Here is a 20463-nt window from a genome sequence, read left to right as displayed (position 1 = left end):
TAAGGATTACTGTATGCCTTGGTCTTTAGGAGAAACAGAACTTGGTCTTTGATATAGTGAGTATTGGTTAATCTGTGACCACACATTTCCTCACCCCTACAACACCCACCAGTTATCCAAATCATTTTTGAGGTAGCCATACTACAAAACAAATATGCTCACTAGCATAATGGATGAAATTAGATATATGTATCTCTCAGAAAAATAGCCAACGCAAATCTGTAAGTACAAGAAAAAGTAAACTAGAAGGACATCTACTAATAGCAAATAAGGAAAACATCTGAAGAAAATATAAAGCCAATACATTTCATTTATCACCCTCCACCTCCTCCCCTAGCATCATATACCCCACTCATTCCAATTTTACTTATTAGATATGCATTTTGTATAGTTTTTGAATAATATACTTAGATCTATTGCACCCCATGCATGTTAGAGTGAGCATGCATATGCAGCACCAGGGTACACAGGCACCATTAGGCAGAAGAATAAAAAAGCATTTGTAGTTTCAGACATTTTAAGGCCAGAAGGGATCATTAGATCATCTAATCTGACCCCCTGTGTAATATAGACCACATAATTTCACCCATTTACTCTTGTATTGAGCCTGATAACCTACATTTGACTAAAGCACATCTTTCGGAAACAATAGTGCCTCTGTAACTCCAACAGACCCTGGTCATCAGCAGGTGGGATTGAATCAGGCACCTCTGTGTATGAGCCTCTAATGCATAGGCTGAAAGCCACATGGCTCTTAGCTAAGGCTGTAAAGCAGACTCATATCTCTCTCTCTCTCTGTCTGTGTGTGTGTGCATGAGTGCGTGCGCGCGCATGGGTATACTGGAAACGTCAAAGTGCTGTCACGGGAACAATAATCCACTTCCATGAGGGGATTAGCTCCGAGCGCTCAGAGCCTGTCTACACTAGCGTCAGTTAGAACGCAATAAAATATAAGTGTAGATAAGTCCTTAGTCAGAGGTTCTCAAACGGGTTGGGACCCCTCAGCAGGTTGTGAGCTGAAAGCTTCCATCCCAAACCCTGCTTTGCCTCCAGGATTTATAATGGTGTTAAATATATTAAAAAGTGTTTTTAATTTATTAGGAGGGTTGGACTCAGAGACTTGCTGTGTGAAAGGGGTCACCAGTACAAAAGTTTGAGAACCACTGCTCTAAGTGGTCTCAGTGCCACTAGATGGGACAGGAACACCACACCCAGGAGGTGTGTGGGTTACACCTGCAGCCTTACACACATTATGCACAGGGCATACCCACCAATAGCCAGGTGCTGGAAGCATGGCAAGACTGAGCAGCCACTCAGGGGGAACCCTTGGCGCAGGAGCTGGCTTCAAGGCAGCAGTGAGAAGGAGCAGCACTGGCCACCCCACTGGTCACTCAGGTTTGGCCCCACAGTCTGCCATGATGGAGGGACCATGGGGCCAAATCTGAGCAGCGTTGTAACCCCTGGGCACCATGTCTCAATGTCACTCACTCCATTTTGGCTCTGCCAACTCACCCCACACACCCCTGCATCATGCCAGAGCCAGATGTGAGTAAGCAATGGGGTGGCCACTGCTGCTCCTCTCTGTTGCTGCTGTGGGTCTGGTTCTTGAACCAGGGATTCCCCTAGGGCCTACCTGGCCCCACTCTGATTCCAGTAGCCGGAGTCTCCTCTGCTCTGCCTGTAAGACTCCCGCAGCAACAGCCTCAAGGCTTTCTACAAGTACAGACAATGCAGTGAATGCCTGCATGGGGATCCAGTGGGGAGAGGGTCGGAAGACAGCCCTGCCAGAGGGGATGGACGTGAGGGGGTTCAGTTGAGCATCCCATGTGCAATATTTTGGGGGTCATCCATATATGGAATGGAAGGGCAGCTAGTCTTGATTCAAAGATTTCAAGAAATGGAGAATGTAGCACATCCTTTGAGAGAACATTTTCACCTACTGAGCAACAGAATTAGGCAGGTTTTGAATCAGTGACCATTTACACATATATGCCAGCAATGCCCCTCTGCTATGTACATCGGCCAAACTGGACAATCTCTACAGAAAAGGATAAATGGACACAAATCAAATATTAGGAATGGCAATATACAAAAACCTGTAGGAGAACACTTCAACCTCCCTGGCCACACTATAGCAGACCTTAAGGTGGCCATCCTGCAGCAAAAAAACTTCAGGACCAGACTTCAAAGAGAAACTGCTGAGCTTCAGTTCGTCTGCAAATTCGACACCATAAGCTCAGGATTAAACAAAGACTGTGAATGGCTTGTCAACTACAGAACCAGTTTCTCCTCCCTTGGTTTTCACACCTCAACTGCTAGAACAGGGCCTCATCCTCCCTGATCGAACTAACCTCATTATCTCTAGCTTGCTTGCATATATATACCTGCCCCTGGAAATTTCCACTACATGCATCTGATGAAGTGGGTATTCACCCACGAAAGCTCATGCTCCAAAACATCTGTTAGTCTATAAGGTACCACAGGATTCTTTGCTGCTTTTACAGATCCAGACTAACACGGCTACCCCTCTGATACTATCTACACACAGAGCATGATGCTTTTCAGTGCTCCCCTCTGCCATTGTCCAATTTCTGTGTGAAGACAGAGTCATTATTATTTATATTTGCTGTATATTTAGCGTGTTCACAAAACAGAAAAGAGGTTAACTTTCCCTTCAACCCTTCTATAGAAACCTTGTAACACATGAGAAATGCTGCAGTGCTTCCAGACAGAGAAGAACAGAGTGGATAATTGCATTTTGACTTGCTGAGAGGAAAATGCAGCCTTGTGGATTTTGACAATGAATAAAAAAAAGAAGAGTTTTTTCATTAACTGAGCTTTTCAAGGAAGAATAGCATCCCCCACCTACTAGCAGAGAAGACCTCCTCAGTGAAGTCACTTTAAAAGTCCTCTAAAGGGATAATTGATTTGTCTGTCATTGAATAGGCTATAGTGGATATTTATTATATATATATATATTAAAAGACTACTTCAATTATTGTAGTTTGACACAATGATAATTGCCAGTGAGAGCAGTGGGCTGGATCATGTATGACTTAGATTGCTGAACAGAGCACAGCAGCTTGCACAGCTTATATGTACTGATGATAACAGAGCAGGAAGGAACTGGGAACTTCAGAGGACTTTGATCAGGGAGATAATTGACAGAAAGAGAGGAAATCAGTGTAGTCAATCCAGAACCACAGCACTAGTACGTAAAATAAAAAATTCTTTACATAAAGCAGGTTGTCAGGAATTTGACTTGGCTTCTCAGAGGTTATTCTATCTGGCCACACCAATAGGATTTCACATTCTGTATTTACATTCACTACATTTCATTTCAGTGTTCACATTTTTCCCATCTTTCTGTTGCCCCTGATGTGAGCACCATCTAATCTGAATCCTCCCTCCTGATGAAAATGAAGTCAGTGCAACATGAGTTGATGCCAAACCCTTGATATTTTATGTCATAGGATAGAGTTCCATATTCTTAACTGTGTCCTACATGGGAACATCTTTGCATGACTGTGTTGCAATATTTGCACCGAAGCATCTGATGTTGTGCTGAGACAGGGCTGGCTCCAGGGGTTTTGCTACACCAAGCAGCCAAAAAAAAAAAAAAAAAAAAAAAAAAGCCGCAATCGTGATCGTGATCTGCAGCAATTCAGCAGGAGGTCCTTCAATTCGAGTGGGAATGAGGGACCCTCCACCGAATTGCCGCCCCGCTCCAGAGTGGCCGCCCCAAGCACCTGCTTGATAAGCTGGTGCCTGGAGCCAGCCCTGTGCTGAGAAGTGACAATGTAATATCATCAAGAGTCTGATACCCTCCCACTAAAGTCAGTGGAAAGACTCCCGTTGAATTCAGTGGGAGCTGCAGTGACCTTCAAGTCACATTGTCAAGTTAACATGTGGCAAAGCAAAATCATGATGTAGAAAATCATGTGAATTTGAAACACTTACACTGTAAATTAGCTTGGCAGGATATGGGGCAGACCAATAAACATCAGACTGTCCCAAGAATATCAGCATGGGTGGCAACTCTCCCTGAATGTGATAAAGCCATAGGGACAAATTCTTCCCCCATAACCCCATGGATATTGTTTACTATAATGGGTTTAAATAGGATTAACCAACAACAAAATTTGGCCTACAATATTGGTCAGTTTAGACTTGTCCAATTCAGGAAAATATTTCTTTTCTATCATTGGAGTTTTGGAAATTAAAACATCCACAAAGATGGTAACACCCACCTGTGCAGATCTCAGTGAAATATCACATTCGAATCACTTATGTGCTTCCAAATATATCCAAGTTCAGAAGTTTGTCAAAACACTTTGTTTCATCTCAGTATAAAAATAATCAGCATGACTTCTAATTTTGATCCCTCTCTGGCTTTTTATTTTTACACAATAATTTATTTTGTTTAACTGCCTAGATTTGGCATCACTCTTAAGCAAAACATTTGGAGCTCACACTTTGCATTTGTTTAGAAATATTGTAAAGACCCCAGTGATTACGATGATTTTCCACAAAACATAAGGCTGAAAGAGAATTGAAGACAAATAGCTAGTTTATTGCACAATAAATAAATATGTCTTAAATTGGTGAATGATGATGTGCCTGCTTTTTGTTTAACCAGTTACAACAATATTGATAAAGAAAAATGCATGCACTCAATCACTGATTTGGCAAAGGAAACAAAACACTTGCTAACAGACTGCTGCCTTCATCTGTGAATGTGAGTCTTTTCAAACCCTTTCTAGATGCTCTTATGATTATTTTGGTACTATGTATAAAGCCTATTTTGTCTTGATTTTAAATATGCTGAATATAAATACAGCAGCAGTGATGGCATACTTTGAAGACAGCATTAAGAAAAGAATTACAAACAGCAGCTGATGCCTCATGAAAATCTTTTTAAAAGTCTATTCAGAAGAATTTCTGGTTATACCACTGTATTATTATATTGTTAATTTCCATATTCCAGGATCATTGTTTCTCAAGAGCTTATCTGCTTCTGCTGCTTAGTTCTCACATGAAGCCATGATCTTTTGCATGTTCCATCACATTTGGTTACAATGTTATAATATTTATGGCTTCAGTTTGGGGAATAGACAGCCAAAGCTGACAAATTCTTAAACACAGAGCCCACTTCTCCTCCACCTTGTACCATGTATTGTCATCTACCTCTGCATAAAGTATTACACATGTAACAAGATATTCAAATCAGAATGGTAGAATTTTACACCCACTTTGCACAGGTGTAAACGAGAATGTAAGCTGCAGGGCAATGGAGAATCCGCTCCAAGAGCTACAAAGGGTACTCAGTGAGAGTTGCAGCTGCCTGACCTATTTGTCATTTTAACTTAACTTCTCCCATTTTTCAGGTCTGTGAAGTTACCTCCCCTTTTCCACTGCAGACCTCCACTGTGTGAAATGCCTTAGCATGCCTCTTTCTTTCTCTCCCACTGACTATGATGAAAATGAAAAAACATGGCTTGATCTGGTTTCTGCCAGCATTGTGACATTAACTATCCCTCAGAACTAAGCTGTTGAAAAATACTCTGTCTGAATGATTTTTTCTCTTTAAAATATCTGAAAAAAGTTCTCAGATTTTCTTCATGGCTAGTGAAGCAGGAGAGGTGAGCCAGCCCAGTGCAGAAAGAACCGGAATGCTTCTGATCCTCAGCCCAAATTTCAAACTGAAACCTGAGCCCTTCTCTAGGGTCTAAAAGTTTGGGTGAATTCCTCTCACTCCCTCTCTCTCCCTCCCTGACTCCTGTCCCAACAAGTCTCCTACCATTGCAAATATTTATCTTGGGGTCCTAATAAGCGTAGAAACTTCTGCTGATTTGTCTATTCTCTTTAAATCTCACAAAGTCCAAAGCTTTTCCAGGGCAATGAGTTTTGGGGAACCTCTAACCTAGGAAGTCATCAAGCATGCCACATGTCAACAATAGCCTAGTTCAGAGACTTTAAACTTGAATGACTTCCTTGACCCTCTATTACCAATGTGATATAATCAGAGACAGGAGAAAGAATTAGGGATGGGGGACAAAGGTCTGTTAGAATTTAGGGAGAGAGTGTTGGTGATAGGAATGGGAAAGAAGAGGAAGACTTGAGCAATTTTAGGGTAATTTTTTATAAAGTTCTGAAAAGATTAGATGCTTATCTAAAGTTGGTTGAACCACAAGCCCTTTGAGTTTCACCCATCATTAAGCAAGGAGGATTGCCTTGTGGTTAAGATACACCACAGGGTGTCAGAAGACTTGTCTCTTCCTAGCTCTGCCACAGGCTCCCCATATGACTTTGGGCAAGGTACTTCAATTCCCCCAGCTTCAGTTTTCTCATCTGAAGAATGGTGGTAACATTTGCTTACTCAGCACAGGATACAAGAGGCTACACTCATTCATGTTTATTCAGCACTTTGAGATTCTGGGATGGAAGGTACTATCGATGGGCACATGCCTTATAATTATGATAACAGGAGATATCAGAAAGGCTCTGCATATGTACACGCAGGGATCCTTCCATGCAGAGCTCACTGTAGCATTGTGGAGCTAGTTATTATTTTAATAGCACCCCAATCCTACAATGGTCCCAGCATAGGAGGAGCCTTATACTTATGCAGAGCCCCAGTGACACCTCCTGTCTTGCAGCATATCACTTGGTTGTCCCTCCAACTTCAATGGAGCTCTGTCAGGGCACAATAGTCCCCCCCAACAAAGCTTTGTGAAGGAGTGAGGCGTCAGTTCTTCTTCGAGAGATGTCCCCCTGGATGCTCCCCTCCTGGTGATGGTGCATCCCTGTGCCTTTGCTCAGAGACTTTTGCAGCACTGCCCTTGCGGTGCCTACCTCACGCACTCTTTGTGCTTGAAGTAATGCACATGCAACCCCGATTCCTCAGTTCCTTCTCAACCGTTCCCAGGCTAAGACGGAGCTCAGCAGTCCTGTTGAAAACCTTTAGTTAGGTTTCAATTATTAGCTTTACGTCCCTTGTTTTAAAAAAATAAAAAATCTTTTTGCCAAGAAATTGTGGCAAACTCCAGCCACAACTCCACCAACTTGCAAAAGGGCAGACCGAAATTATTATGTTTCCTCAAAGATATCGGAATTTCACTTCACATACCCAGCACTCACTGATAGTGGAGGCGGGCAACCAAAGGGGCAAACAGCATTTTCGCTCCACCCCTTCAATAGAGAGCATAAGAGGCTGGATCTCTTTGAAGTGTGGATTAGTATTCTTTGTGGCCAATTTAGAGTCTTAACCAGTGCCGTAACAAGGGCGAGGCGAGTAAGGCACTTGCCTCGGGCACGCAAAGCGGAGGGGCACAGCTCTACTATGATCAGCAGCACATCAGTGGCAGCTCTACTGCCACCGCTTCTTTGGTGGCGGGTCCCTGAGTCCCTCTTGGAGGGAAGGACCTGCCGCCGAATTGCTGCTGCCGTTTCATTCATTATTTGGCGGCAATTCGGCAGTGGGTCCTTCTCTCTGAGAGGGACTCAGGAACCTGCCACCGAATTGCCACCAAAGGGCCTGGAACCGGCCCTTGCCTCGGGCACAAAAATTCCTTGTTAAAACTCTGGTCTTAACTTATGCGACATTATTCGCCAAATACGACCACAGGAACTATGGCAAATTTATGGACTTTATTAATGACATCCCTGAGGACAAGAGGCAACAATTTAAATTTCTAATCTCTGAAGGACAGATGATCACACATGCAGCTCTTCAGGCCTCACTGGACGCAGCTGATACTGCAGCCAGATCCACCAGTATGGTTGTTATCATGCAGTACGCCTTGCTGTTTAACTCCTCAACATTTCCACAGGAGATACAGAGCACAGTTGAAGATCTCCCTTTCAACGGAGAAAAATTGTTCGCAGCCAAAACCAACAAGGTGCTGCACATGATGAACGATTCGCGGGCCACGCTCCGGTCCCTTGGCATCCGTACACCTTCTATAAGAGGGAGACAATATAGGTATCAACCATATCAGCAACCTAGATACCCAACATACACACAGCAACACCAGTGGCCTACAGCAATGACAGACAGAGACCACAAAGACAACACCCTCCATCATCAGTGGCATCTCCACCTACTTTCTCTAATAAGCAAATCTGAACACTTGATCGAGGGTCTGGAAGACCTCTCCCACATTCCAGTGCTTACACCATCCACCCAGCTATTTGGAGACCGTTTGCTCCCATTCTACCTGAACTAGGTGAGTATCACCATGGACAAATGGGCCCTGGAAGTCATCCGATTGGGTTACCCCATTTCCTTCCTCTCTATACGCCCCAACCCACCCCCATCCCCATTTTGCCTCAGGGACCCCTTTCACAAACACTTATTATGCCAAGAGGTAGATCATCTCCAACTGGGGGCAGTGAAGACCATCTCTGTACAACACAGAGGGAAGGGGTTTTATTCCCACTACTTTTTAACACAAAAGAAATATGGAGGTTGGTGACCCTCAACTGAACAAGTTCGTGAAAAACAAAAGTTCAAGATGGTCACCTTAACAACAATAATACCATTGCTGGAGCAGGGGGACTGGTTTTCAGCCCTTAACTTGCAGGATGTTTATTTTCATGCCACAATACATCCTGCACACAGGCATTTCCTCAAATTTACTTTGGGCACAGACTACTATCAATCCAAGGTACTACCTTTTGGCCTGTCAATAGCACCTCGTGTTTTCTCTCAGATCCTCGCTGTGGTAACAGTGCACCTGAGAAAACTGGGAATAATAATATTTCTTTACCTGGATGCTGTCTCTTGAAGTCACACACCCACAACTGAGACAAGCCTACATATAAGCCTGCTGGAACTTCGTGCTGTCCACAATGCCTGCCTCCACTTCCTGCCATTCATAAGAAAACAGAACATAAGAGTAATGACCAACAACATTGCCAGAGGGAGCCCGATCACATTCACTATGCGCCAAGGCTATCAGACTCTGGAATTGATGTATCCAACATAATAGCCATCTCAGCTTCATACCTACCTGGATGCCAGAACACCACAGCAGATGAACTCAGCAGATGTTTTCCCCATGACCAAAGGGAACTGAATGAATGATTAGATACTGCAAGGCATATTCCAAAAGTGAGGTCACACACAGATAGCTCTATTCATGACTGCCTGCAACACCAAGTGTCCGAAATTCTGCTCCAGAGCAGGTCTGGGAAAGCAGTCCATGGGAGATGCGTTCCTGATCAGTTGGAACACAGACCTTTTCTATGCGTTCCCACCAATACCATTGCTACCCACAGTAATATAGAAAATAAAAAGTCAGTCATCCTAATAGCTCCCATATGGCCAAGACAACCTTATCCATACATTACACGGATGTCGGCACATGCTCCAATCACACTCCCTCTCCACACAGACCTACTGACACAAGGGGAGGGTCAAATACAACATCCGAACACAAAGATGCTACATCTCAAGGCATGACTTTTCTGTGGCTCTCTAATGATGAGCTAACTTGTTCTGACCAGGTCCAGAGTGTGCTACTCCACAGTAGAACCTACATGTAGCACCTACTTATATAAGTGGAAGAGATTACAGCATGGTGCACTGCCAGACAAACTAATGCAACATCTGCACCTCTTCCTTGATATTAGACTATCTGGCCTCTCCAGTAGTTCAATGAAGGTACACCTACCGGCTATCATGGCCTTTCACCAAAAGACAGACAACACTAATCACCAAATCACCAAATGATTCCTCCGGAGCATTCAAACTCTCTATCCAGACGTTAGACCATCCATACTACCCTGGGACTTAAACTTAGTATTAATGGCCCTGACTCAAATAGTTTAAACCTTTAGCAACCTGCTCTTTATTACACCTGTCCATGAAAGTGTCATTCCTAGTAACGATCACATCAGCAAGACATGGTAAAATTGGGGAGCTCATGGCAGACCCACCACATGCAATCTTTTTTAAGGATAAAGTCACATTACTTACCCATCCTAAATTCCTACCCAAAGTACACTCGTCTTTCCATGTTAACTAACCTACACAGCGTCCAAATTTCTTTCCTAAACCACACAATGAGTGGAAGTAACAAACTGTAAGGAAAGCAACAGAATGAGAAGAGAATTGGCAGTATTTCTGTTCCCTGATTGTTACATAAATCATCCAAACCACACAATGTGAATTGCAAATTTTACAATAAAAAATTTGCTTTCAGTACTAGAGGCTCAAGTGTTCAAATGTTCACTGAAAACAAATACGAAAGGATTACGGCCCTGGATTCAAAATTCAGTCATGCATTTGATTGACTATTTTCAGAAAATGGTAACCTTAAAAAGAGCACACACTTACTATTAGCAACATATCTTTCTCTTAGTGCATGGTAATTTACGTACATAAATCCCAGCACATTAATGTGAAACTTTCCCCCTCTTTTGTGGGTTTGCATCTTATTTCCTTCTTACAGCTGGAATCAAATTTATAAAATAATTTCATATCACAATATTGTGATGTAATAGGAATTTACTGGCAAACTGTAATTCCTATTTTCCAGCCTGTCTGCAGCTGGGTCCTGAATAACATCAGACAGTACAGCATAGCCAACTAACAATGATGAAGTTGAAATTGCTCTAGTTATCTCAGATGCATAAATGTTACCAGTAAACTTTAGGAATTTTTTTTAAAAAAAACACTACTTTTTACTAATTTTTGTTGTTCTATTTGCCTGCTTTCAAGTACAACACAAATAATGTGCAATCGCATTATCACCAAAAATGTTTCTCTCATACTAGTGTAATATTTCCAATAGTATGTATGCAGATGTTGCTTATGCAGATTTTACGTCCTTGAAAGGCAGTCAAATTAGTCTTCTTTCAGAGCATAGATCCTACAGGCTGTAATTTCAAACTTCATTTTCAAATACTCAATGCCAACAAATCATTAGTTTGGTGCAAAATGACATCATTATATCAAGTGTTATAAGAGCTTCTAGGCCAGTGGTTTTCAACCTTTTTTCATTTGTGGACCCTTAAAAATTTCAAATGGAGGTGTAAATCTTAGACCACAGATTGAAAAATCACTGTTTTAGGCAAAATCCAACTTTACTTAAAGGAACTGCACTGGTTGTAGGGAGCGGTTCTGAACACATATCCTGCACAAAAAGTGCACTAGTCCTCTTTTGTCTCTTCTTTGCAGCTGTTCTGAATTACGCAATTGACAACCTTCAAAAGGACATCTGCAGAACTGTTGAAAAGCATTCTCTCTCTGAAGGCTTACTGCAAAGACAGAAGTCCTTGAGGAACTCATATGCCCTTTTTGCATATGATTGCACTCTTCCTAGTCATAGTGAAAGTGACCTACAGCTTATCCTTGACAGGTTCTCAGAGGCAAACAAACAGTTTGGACTCACCTAGAAAAAACTAGAATCTTCTTCCAACATATCCCCAATCATCATTACCACTGAGTCAAACATCACCATCTATGGTAAAAAACTAAAGAACATCAATCACTCTATATATCTTGGCAGTACCATCTGAAGTAATGGTTCCCTGGGTCAAGAGATATCACACGGAACATGAAAGGAAAGCCAGGCTTTCAGAGGACTTCACCATAGGACATTCAACCAGCATACGATCAAACTGTCAACAAAACTTATGATATACAATGCAGCAATGATAGCATTCCTTTTATATGGGCGTGAAACATGGACAGTTTACTACAGATATATCAAGCAACTTGAAAAATTTCACATGTGCTGCTTTTGCTCTATTCAGAAGATCCACTGACAAGACAAAGGGTCAAACATTAACATCCTTGAAACAGGCAAAACAACCAGCATCAAGACAATGATTATCAAAGCTCAATTTATATGGACAGGTCATGTTATCAGAACAGGTGAAGATTAGAGCTGTCGATTAATGGTAATTAATTCATGCCATTAACTCAAAAAATCAATCGTGATTCAAAAAATTAATCACTATTAATCACAGTTTTTATCGCACTGTTAAACAATAGAATACCAATTGAAATCTATTAAATATTTTTGGATGTTTTTCTACATTTTAACAAACATCATCAGCATGGAATGGTGGCAGAAGCATAAAGGGGCACACACATGTTTAGCATATCTGGCATATAAATACCTTGCAATGCCAGCTACAAAAGTGCCATGCAAATACCTGTTCTCACTTTCAGTTGACATTGTAAATAAGAAGTGGGCAGCATTATCTCCCGTAAATGTAAACAAACTTGTTTGAGTGACTGGCTGAACAAGAACTAGGACTGAGTGGACTTGTAGGCTCTTAAGTTTTACATTGTTTTGTTTTTGAGTGCAGTTAGCTAACAAAAAAAACCCCTACATTTGTAAGTTGCACTTTCATGATAAAGAGATTGCACTATATATAGCATTTGTATGAGGTGAATTGAAAAATACTATTCCTTTTATCATTTTTACAGTGCAAATATTTGTAATAAAAATATAAAGCAAGCAGTGTACGCTTTGTATTGTGTTGTAACTGAAATCAATATATTTGAAATTGTAGAAAACATCCAAAAATATTGAAATAAATGATATTCTATTATTGTTTAACAGCGTGATTAATTTTTTTAAATTGCTTGACAGCCCTAGTGAAGACAGAATAATGAAAAAATCCTCTCTGGTGAGCTGAAACTCAGAGCACAAGAATGGCCAATGTAAACACTTCAAAGACACTCTTAAGCAAACTCTAAACTCATGCGGCATAATATGAATCTCTTTGAAAACACAGCCAAGGACAGATCTGAATGGAGAACTATCATCAAGAAAAGGTTGTAAATTTTTTGAGACAGACGTGAAAAACAGAGAGAAAAAGGGCCAAGGGTCATTCCAAGTCTTCAGTGGGAGCCTGCGCATTCCTATGTGACATCTGTTTGTAAACTTGCTCCTTGCAGGTTGGACTATACAGCAACAAGAGAACACATGATGGACAGCCATATTGCTCCTTTGCTCAGGAGCAGCATGGGCATGGAACTAAAGCATGCTGCTCACTGCAGCATTTGTGGCCAGCTGGTTTGGAAAGTAGGAGAGATGCTGCCTTTTTACTTGCTTGGAAAGGAAAGAGAGGAAGTGCCCTCACCCTCTTGTCCCACAGGGGACCAAAGTGCAAGGCTAGCCCTGAAGAGCTTGATCCTGCTGCACTGAAGTCAATGGGAGTTTCACCACTGACTTCAGCTGGAGCAGGATTCCAAAGGAGTATTCCGCTAAGAACCCTACAGGAGGAAAACACTTCAAAGGCAGAAGCTCCAGTGCAAAGACCAATATGAAATAAAGCCTTATTATTAGAGCTGATTTTAAAATGTGTAATGAATAATTTATTCTACTCATTTTATATATTTTGTTCTGTTTATAAATCTACAAACAGATCAGAAACTTTTTGAATTTGTTAAAAATTGTTCACAAATTTCTTCAGAAAATAATTGATGGATTGCAGACTGCCATGTGTGAACATATAGTTGCAATTTACAATCTCCATTCCACTGTTTGTTCTTAGTTACATAAGTTATCCAATCAAAGAATAAAAACAATACCATATGACTTATGGATGTGACCAATGTGGCGAATTTTTAATTTGTTTGATTGTAATAGCCACAATTTGCAGGGTGTTGGTCAGTTACATAGGTCACATGGCAGTATCTCTGTTCCCTGACTGTTACATAAATCATCCAAACCAACACAATGTGAATTGCAAATTTTACAATAAAAAGTTTGCTTTCAGTACTAGAGGCTCAAGTGTTCAAATGTTCACTGAAAACAAATACGAAAGGATTATGGCCCTGGATTCAAAATTCACTCATGCATTTGATTGACTATTTTCAGAAAATGCTTTCCCCCAGTCACTCAGCAATCTTTATTGTCACTATAATGCACACAAGTTTTCAAAGCAGAAGCACATCATCATATTATATTTTGTGTGATAGAACAAAGCATAGTGGTTCATTCATAAATAATTTCTTTATCTTCATTTCAATGGAAAGGCTCCAGTGAACATCAACTGTCTTTAGTCAGGCCCTTAAGGGTTAATGCAGTGATCAGAACTGGTACTTAATTATCATCTTTCTTCCCTGTCTTATTGCACACATCTGCTTGTTTTTCCCTTTACAACTTCATTCTTCCTATTCTTTTCATTGTGTATTATAAGCTGCTGGTAGTAATCTTAGCTCTTCAACTGACAGCAAAATTATGAGGTGCTCAACACAAGACAACAATTCTCTTGCTCTGGTGCTAGTTCATTTGCACCACAGTCAAGGCATCAACATCATATTTTCAACATGTTAGCAGTTCTTTATTGATAGGAGACATTAACTCCACATTTATCAGCAGGAGGTCAAAATGATTTTTTTTGACAGTCTGTTAAATTCTGTACTTTGGAAAATTATGTTGGTTTCCAGTGTCAGATATCTGGATTGCCAGCTCAGTTAACACACAAAAAGATAGAAGAGTTGCTGCTAGCAAGGTGTGAAATGCCAAATGAAACAAACAGATATGCTTTTTGCCTTTATAGAAAGGTCATTGCTAACCTGATTTTGTTTTTGCTGTGTGCTTTTAAGAAAACACTTCTGTATCATGATGTACATGCACAGACTTCGGAGATCATTTTCCAATGGTAAGAAGGCAATGTATCATAGAATATCAGGATTGGAAGGGACCTCAGAAGGTCATCTAGTCCAACCCCCTGCTCAAAGCAGGACCAATCCCCAACTAAATCATCCCAGCCAGGGCTTTGTCAAGCTGGGCCTTAAAAACCCCTAATGATCTTAAAAACCAAGACAGTATACACAGTACTGAGCAAGATGGGCTGGTTTTTGATTCAGGCTTTGTCTTCACTTAAAAAAAAAAGGTGTGTTTTTACATAGTGATGCCTATCTAACTGTAAAAGCCTAGTGGAGACACAAGTAGTGTTTACCTGATGTAGCTAATCAAGATCAACCCTGACTAGTTTCATCAAGCCGAAAACTACTGGGCCTTGTCTCTACTAGGATTTTATACTAAGAGAGCACTGTCTCAGTGTAAAAATATACCCCTTTTACACTAAAGGCATAGCCTCACTCACTTATCTGTATAGTACATCATACGTGCTAACAGTTTATTTGTTGCTAAAGATATAGGCAAGTACTTGTTATAAAATACTAAGGTTGGAGAATATGAAGCCCTTCAGAAGTCTGGTAATGGGACACAGCGTCTTTTTAGCTGAGTCTAGTTCCCTGAGTTAAATCACCCGGAGGATGGAAGTGACCTAAAGTTCTCTCAGAAGCCCTGTATTAAGTGAATTGGGGGGTTCAGCTGAGTTTCTAGTAGGCATCTGCCTACATTACAAGCATAATCACAACAATTGGTACTCTTGGTGGTAGTCCCAGCAGAGAGGATAAGAACTGAATGGAGACTGAGCTACTTTCTCAGCCTTAAACAGTCTGTGGAGGTCACAGTTGAGTCATGTTGATCTGGCAGTATGGGGAAAGCTGGTATTGCTGCTCTTGTACAGTGGATAAATAGAGGATCCTTGATTTTCAGTCCTGTCTGTCTGGTATTATTCACTGATAAATTTAAATAACCCCAAACCTTACAACAATCAAAGGCAGGGTAATGAGAATTAAAGTTTGAAATGTCCTTGGTCATCCTGCAGATATCTCCAAACAGCAGGTATATTGTACAATATAGGCTGCAATACTCAGGTTTAAAGGTTTAGGTTAAAAATGGAAGTTCAGGAGTTAACTTTGAACCCATGTCACCATGGTCAGGGCACAAGAAGAGAAGGTGTAAGAACTGCTGGGCTCTGCAGAAAGATTATCAAAAGTTCAGAGGGTGAGAGGGCTGCAAGGTTGATAGTGCACAGATCAGATGAAAGGCACAAGCCAAGTCAAAGGGGGCAGGCAGGATGCAGGGCAATGAACACCTCTCTTTTCCTGACCAGTAGCAGTGTGGACTGGACACAGAAAGTGCAGCCTGCTGCATTATTTTTTCCAACAGTGGCACAGTGGATCTAGTGTGTTGGTTACTCCAGAAATCCTTATTTAGTGTGCGGGGGGAGCGGGGTTGGGGGAGTCACTTGGGAGGATTATTTTGCAATCTTCAGTGCTGCATCAGAAGGAATCTGAATTTAATGTTCTTTTATAGGTAGGAAAATATAGGTTATCAGCACTTCATCATGAACATGACTATAACAAGACTCTTGATGGAGCTTATTTACTTGCTACCTGCACGGTAATGGGCTTATGCCTGTTTTGTCTCATCCCTTCCCTGGAAGCCTGTTGCTATGATTTAAGAAAAAGGAAAAAACAAAGTTCTGACTCCTTCTCATTCTTCCTCTCTTCCATGGCTGCCCTGCACCTACCTGACAAAGTCATTTCCTTTTTCAGCAATGAAATTCGGTCTTACACGCAATATTTCTAAAGTGAGGATTATCAGCCTATAAAGAGCTCTTCCTCTGGGTTAAGGAAAATGTGCCATTCCTAAAGTCTTGCTGTTACACATACAGCAGGGAACAGAGTCACTGGAGCTATTGTACAAATGCTTTGGTGAGGCAAAGAACTCCCATGTAAGGCCCTACCAAAGTCACTATCCATTTTGGTCAATTTCATGGTCATATGATTTTTAAAATCGCAAATTTCATGATTTCAGCTATTTAAACCTGAAATTTCACGGGTTGTAATTGTAGGGGTCCTGATCCACAAAGGAGTTGTAGGTGGTCACAAGGGTATTGTAGGGGGGAGTTGCGGTACTGCTACTGTTATTTCTGCGCGGCTGGTAGTGGCAGCGCTGCCTTCAGAGCTGGGCAGCTGGAAAGTGGTGACTGCTGGCTGGGACCCCAGCTCTGAAGGCAGAGGAGTCGCCAGCAGCAGCGCAGAAGTAAGAATGGCACGGTTACACCCTTACTGCTGTGCTGCTGTTCACAGAGCTGGGCCCTCAGTGAGAAGCCGCCGCTCTCTGTCCGCCCAGCTCTGAAGGTAGCAGCGCAGAAGTAAGGGTGGCATGGCATGGTATTGCCATGCTTACTTTTGTGCTGCTGTTGGTGGGGTGCTGCCTCCAGAGCTGGGCACCTGGCCAACAGCCATTACTCTCTGGCCGCCCAGCTCACTCTTAGCTGTTCTGCTGCTGCAGACTACCAGGAGTAAAAAAGGAGTGAAAAAGCTATTTTTATCACCAGCAGATAAGACTATGAATAAATTCTGTGTACGAAGATGCTATTTTTACATAGGCACTTTCCAGAATAGAAATGCACTATGAGAACAGTTCCCCTGTGAACTGGACACAAAGGGACAATTCTCTCCTTCTGTCTTTCCCAAACTAAAATGGCACCCTGATCAAAGACAAGAGACCGCCCCCCCCAAACAATAGTGATTTTATATTCTGTGTGTAAAACTGACCTTGCTCACCACTTGGAAAATACAACAGAGTTGAAGGAGATCATCAAAAATTACAGCAGATTTTTTGAGTTTCCTACTAGTGATTCTGCAACACTCATAGTGAGTAAGGCATTTACTCACTCAAATAATCCCATTGTAATCAGCGGGACTGTTTGTGTGAGCAAATGCTATCCAGGGTGTAAAACTACAGTTTACAGTGTATGGCCCTCTATTCATCATGGCAAATGGAAAAAAATGTCTGTTTCAGTTGGACTGAGTAAACTAATAGAGTTTCTGAAGCTTGCAACAACAAATAAAGATGCTGTTTACATAGGGTTAGTTGGCAGGAATATATTTTTTTCTGAAAACACTGGCCACCTAATGTAAATGCCTAAAATGAGATCCACTGGGTGCTGAACTCTTTTGAAAGTCTGACACAATGTTTTTTCTAGATGAGATACCTTTCACTGTTCTGTCCCCCATTATCCAAAAGATACCAACATTTCTGACTTTATCTCCCACCAGCTTTTAGAGGGGAGGGATAGCTCAGAGGTTTGAGCATTGGCCTGCTAAGTCCAGGGTTTTGAGTTCAAATCTTGAAGGGGGTCACTTAGGGATCTGGAGCAAAAATCAGTACTTGGTCCTGCTAGTGAAGGCAGCAGGCTGGACTCAATGACCTTTCAAGGTTCCTTCCAGTTCTAGGAGATTGGTATATCTCCGATTATAATTGCTTTTTAATCTCATTGTTAAATGGAAGCATGTGCTCTAGAGTAGAGCTACTCAGGAATTTTTAAACAAAACTTTTTTTGGTCAGAAAATTCCAAATTTATTGGAACCAAAACTGTTCATAGGAAAGGGTCAGTTTTGGTGGGTTTGTCATTTTGAAAACAAGCTGGAAAATTTTCAAAACATCCCATTTTAACATTGCTGAATTGAAAAAAAATCACAACTTTTTTGGTTCAAAATGTTTTTTCATTTAATCTATAATAAAATTTAAAAAACAAAAAAGGTAAACATCAAAATGAAACCTTCTGAAATTATCTAAAACAAATTTTTGATTCACCTGAGGAATTTTATTTATTTATTTGTTTATTTTGGATTATCAGTGTGAGAAGAATTTCAAGATTTTGACTTTTTGTTCTGTTCTGAGACATTCAAAAATTTTCTTGGGACAAGAAAACTGTTTCCCACCCTTTATTTCAGAGTCTTGTAAACTGTGTGGGTCATGTGCTATCTCTTACTATGTATTTGTATAGTATTACTAAAATTGGGCCCCAAACTTGATGGGGCCCTCTGAAAGTTAATGTATTATAAATAATACTAATAATAGAATAAAGGGTTGTTTAAATTAATTTATTAGAGATAGGCCCAACTTGCTAAGTCTGGATCTGAACTCCCCAAGAATTGAAGGGGAGACTCCTTCAATCCAGGGTGTTGGTTTGTGCCCATCTAACCTTTATTGGTTCTTCATTCTGCATATTCCTAATTGCTGTGGTCCCTGAAAGCGCCTTAATCTTTACTACATTTTTATATGAGAACAAAAATGTTAAACTGTTCTTCCTGTGGGTAAGGAATGACACCTAGTGGCCAGATATTGCCCAAAGAAAAAACACTCTCTTTTCTGGTCTGTATTTGTAGCTTGAATTTTCTCATAGAACAAGCCTTTCTTTAATCACCCATTACTTAGCTTCTTTAAAGAACCACGTAAATCCCTGCAGGTATAAAGCCATGTTTTTTCCTATTGTTTCCTCACCATTCTTGTCTATAATGATTAATCCCTCTCTAATTCAGAAAGGAAGAACTATATTTGCTTTCAAGACATGTTTTAAAAACCAGCCACAGATTGAGGGTAAATTTGTATTCTCCTCTCTCCCTGCTGATTGCCAAGGGGATTCCTTGCCCTAGTGGGATCTTCCTCTTTGACTAACAGCTCTGTTTTGGAGCTGTCAGCCATGACCGCTGGCTCCAGGCCACTCAGGCTATTCAGGGCTGTATCTCAATGTCTCTCTCTCAGCAGAGGGAGAGCCCATCCCCACTCCTCCACTGGAATCTTGGGAAAGGCATTCCCTTTTCCACTGTCACTCCCTGGGGCCTGGGCTGGCACCCATGGTACCAACCTTGCACTGAGATCCAAATTAGTGGACTTGTGTGCCAATGCAGATCTCATTGCTGGATCTGGGTCTAAATCAATGGATAAGAACAATGATCACTTGGATTATAGGACTGGACAGTTTTGTCCTTGGAGTAAACTAGGGCTGTTCTGGCATCCAGTCTGCCCAGCCATACCGCACCACACCTTTCTGCCAAGGGGTTCAAGGAAGAGATAACAGAGAGCCACTCTGCCAGCCAAAACCGGTGCTAGCCCGCTGAGGGCCCTAAGCAGGAATATTACCATCCCCCGATACTAAAACAGGCAAGTTCTTATAATAAAAAGCAAATGGGGGCCACCTGAGGTGCAGGAGCCCCCAACCAATTGCTTACTGTCCGCTTAAGCTTAGTGCTGGCCCTGCTGCCACTTTTATAACATGTGGGGAATCTCCCCACTCTGGAGGTATTTACAATTGCTGGTTTAGCTGGTTTTAAGGCACAAAGGGGATCAACAAAACAGAGCATCAGGGTTCAATTGTCCATTGGTATAGTATATTAGCAGTATAAGATTCAGAATGTCCGTAACTATTCATTTCCTTGCTTTTACATGCCTGGGTTTTGTAAATGATGTGATAGACAAACCACTGCTGTCAAGTAACAACACTAGATAGCTTTTGACACAAAGTCTTTAGGTTTTGGAGTATCCCAGGTTTTTACCATCTCTCTTGGACACTCTGTACCTCAAAATAGCACCCTGGAAGCCCTGTATTCACCCGTCATATAATTATGATATGTTTTGTACAAAGTATGCCTTGTGAGGTGTCATTTTAAAAGTCGTGATCTGTTGAACATTAATATCCTGTTGGATTGTATGTGCTATCATTGTTTGTGAAGTTATGAAGCATTGCTATATGTGTTACTGAAATATGTTGAGGTTGGGAGATGCCCACAGCCAAAACTTTCAGTTGCAACAAAGGACCAGCCAGATGTGCTGATGGGCCATTAAA

This window comes from Gopherus flavomarginatus, chromosome 2, assembly GCF_025201925.1.
Source record: "Gopherus flavomarginatus isolate rGopFla2 chromosome 2, rGopFla2.mat.asm, whole genome shotgun sequence".
Lineage (NCBI taxonomy): Eukaryota > Metazoa > Chordata > Testudines > Testudinidae > Gopherus > Gopherus flavomarginatus.
The sequence above is the reverse complement of the archived record's forward strand: the minus strand, read 5'-3'. Positions refer to the sequence as shown.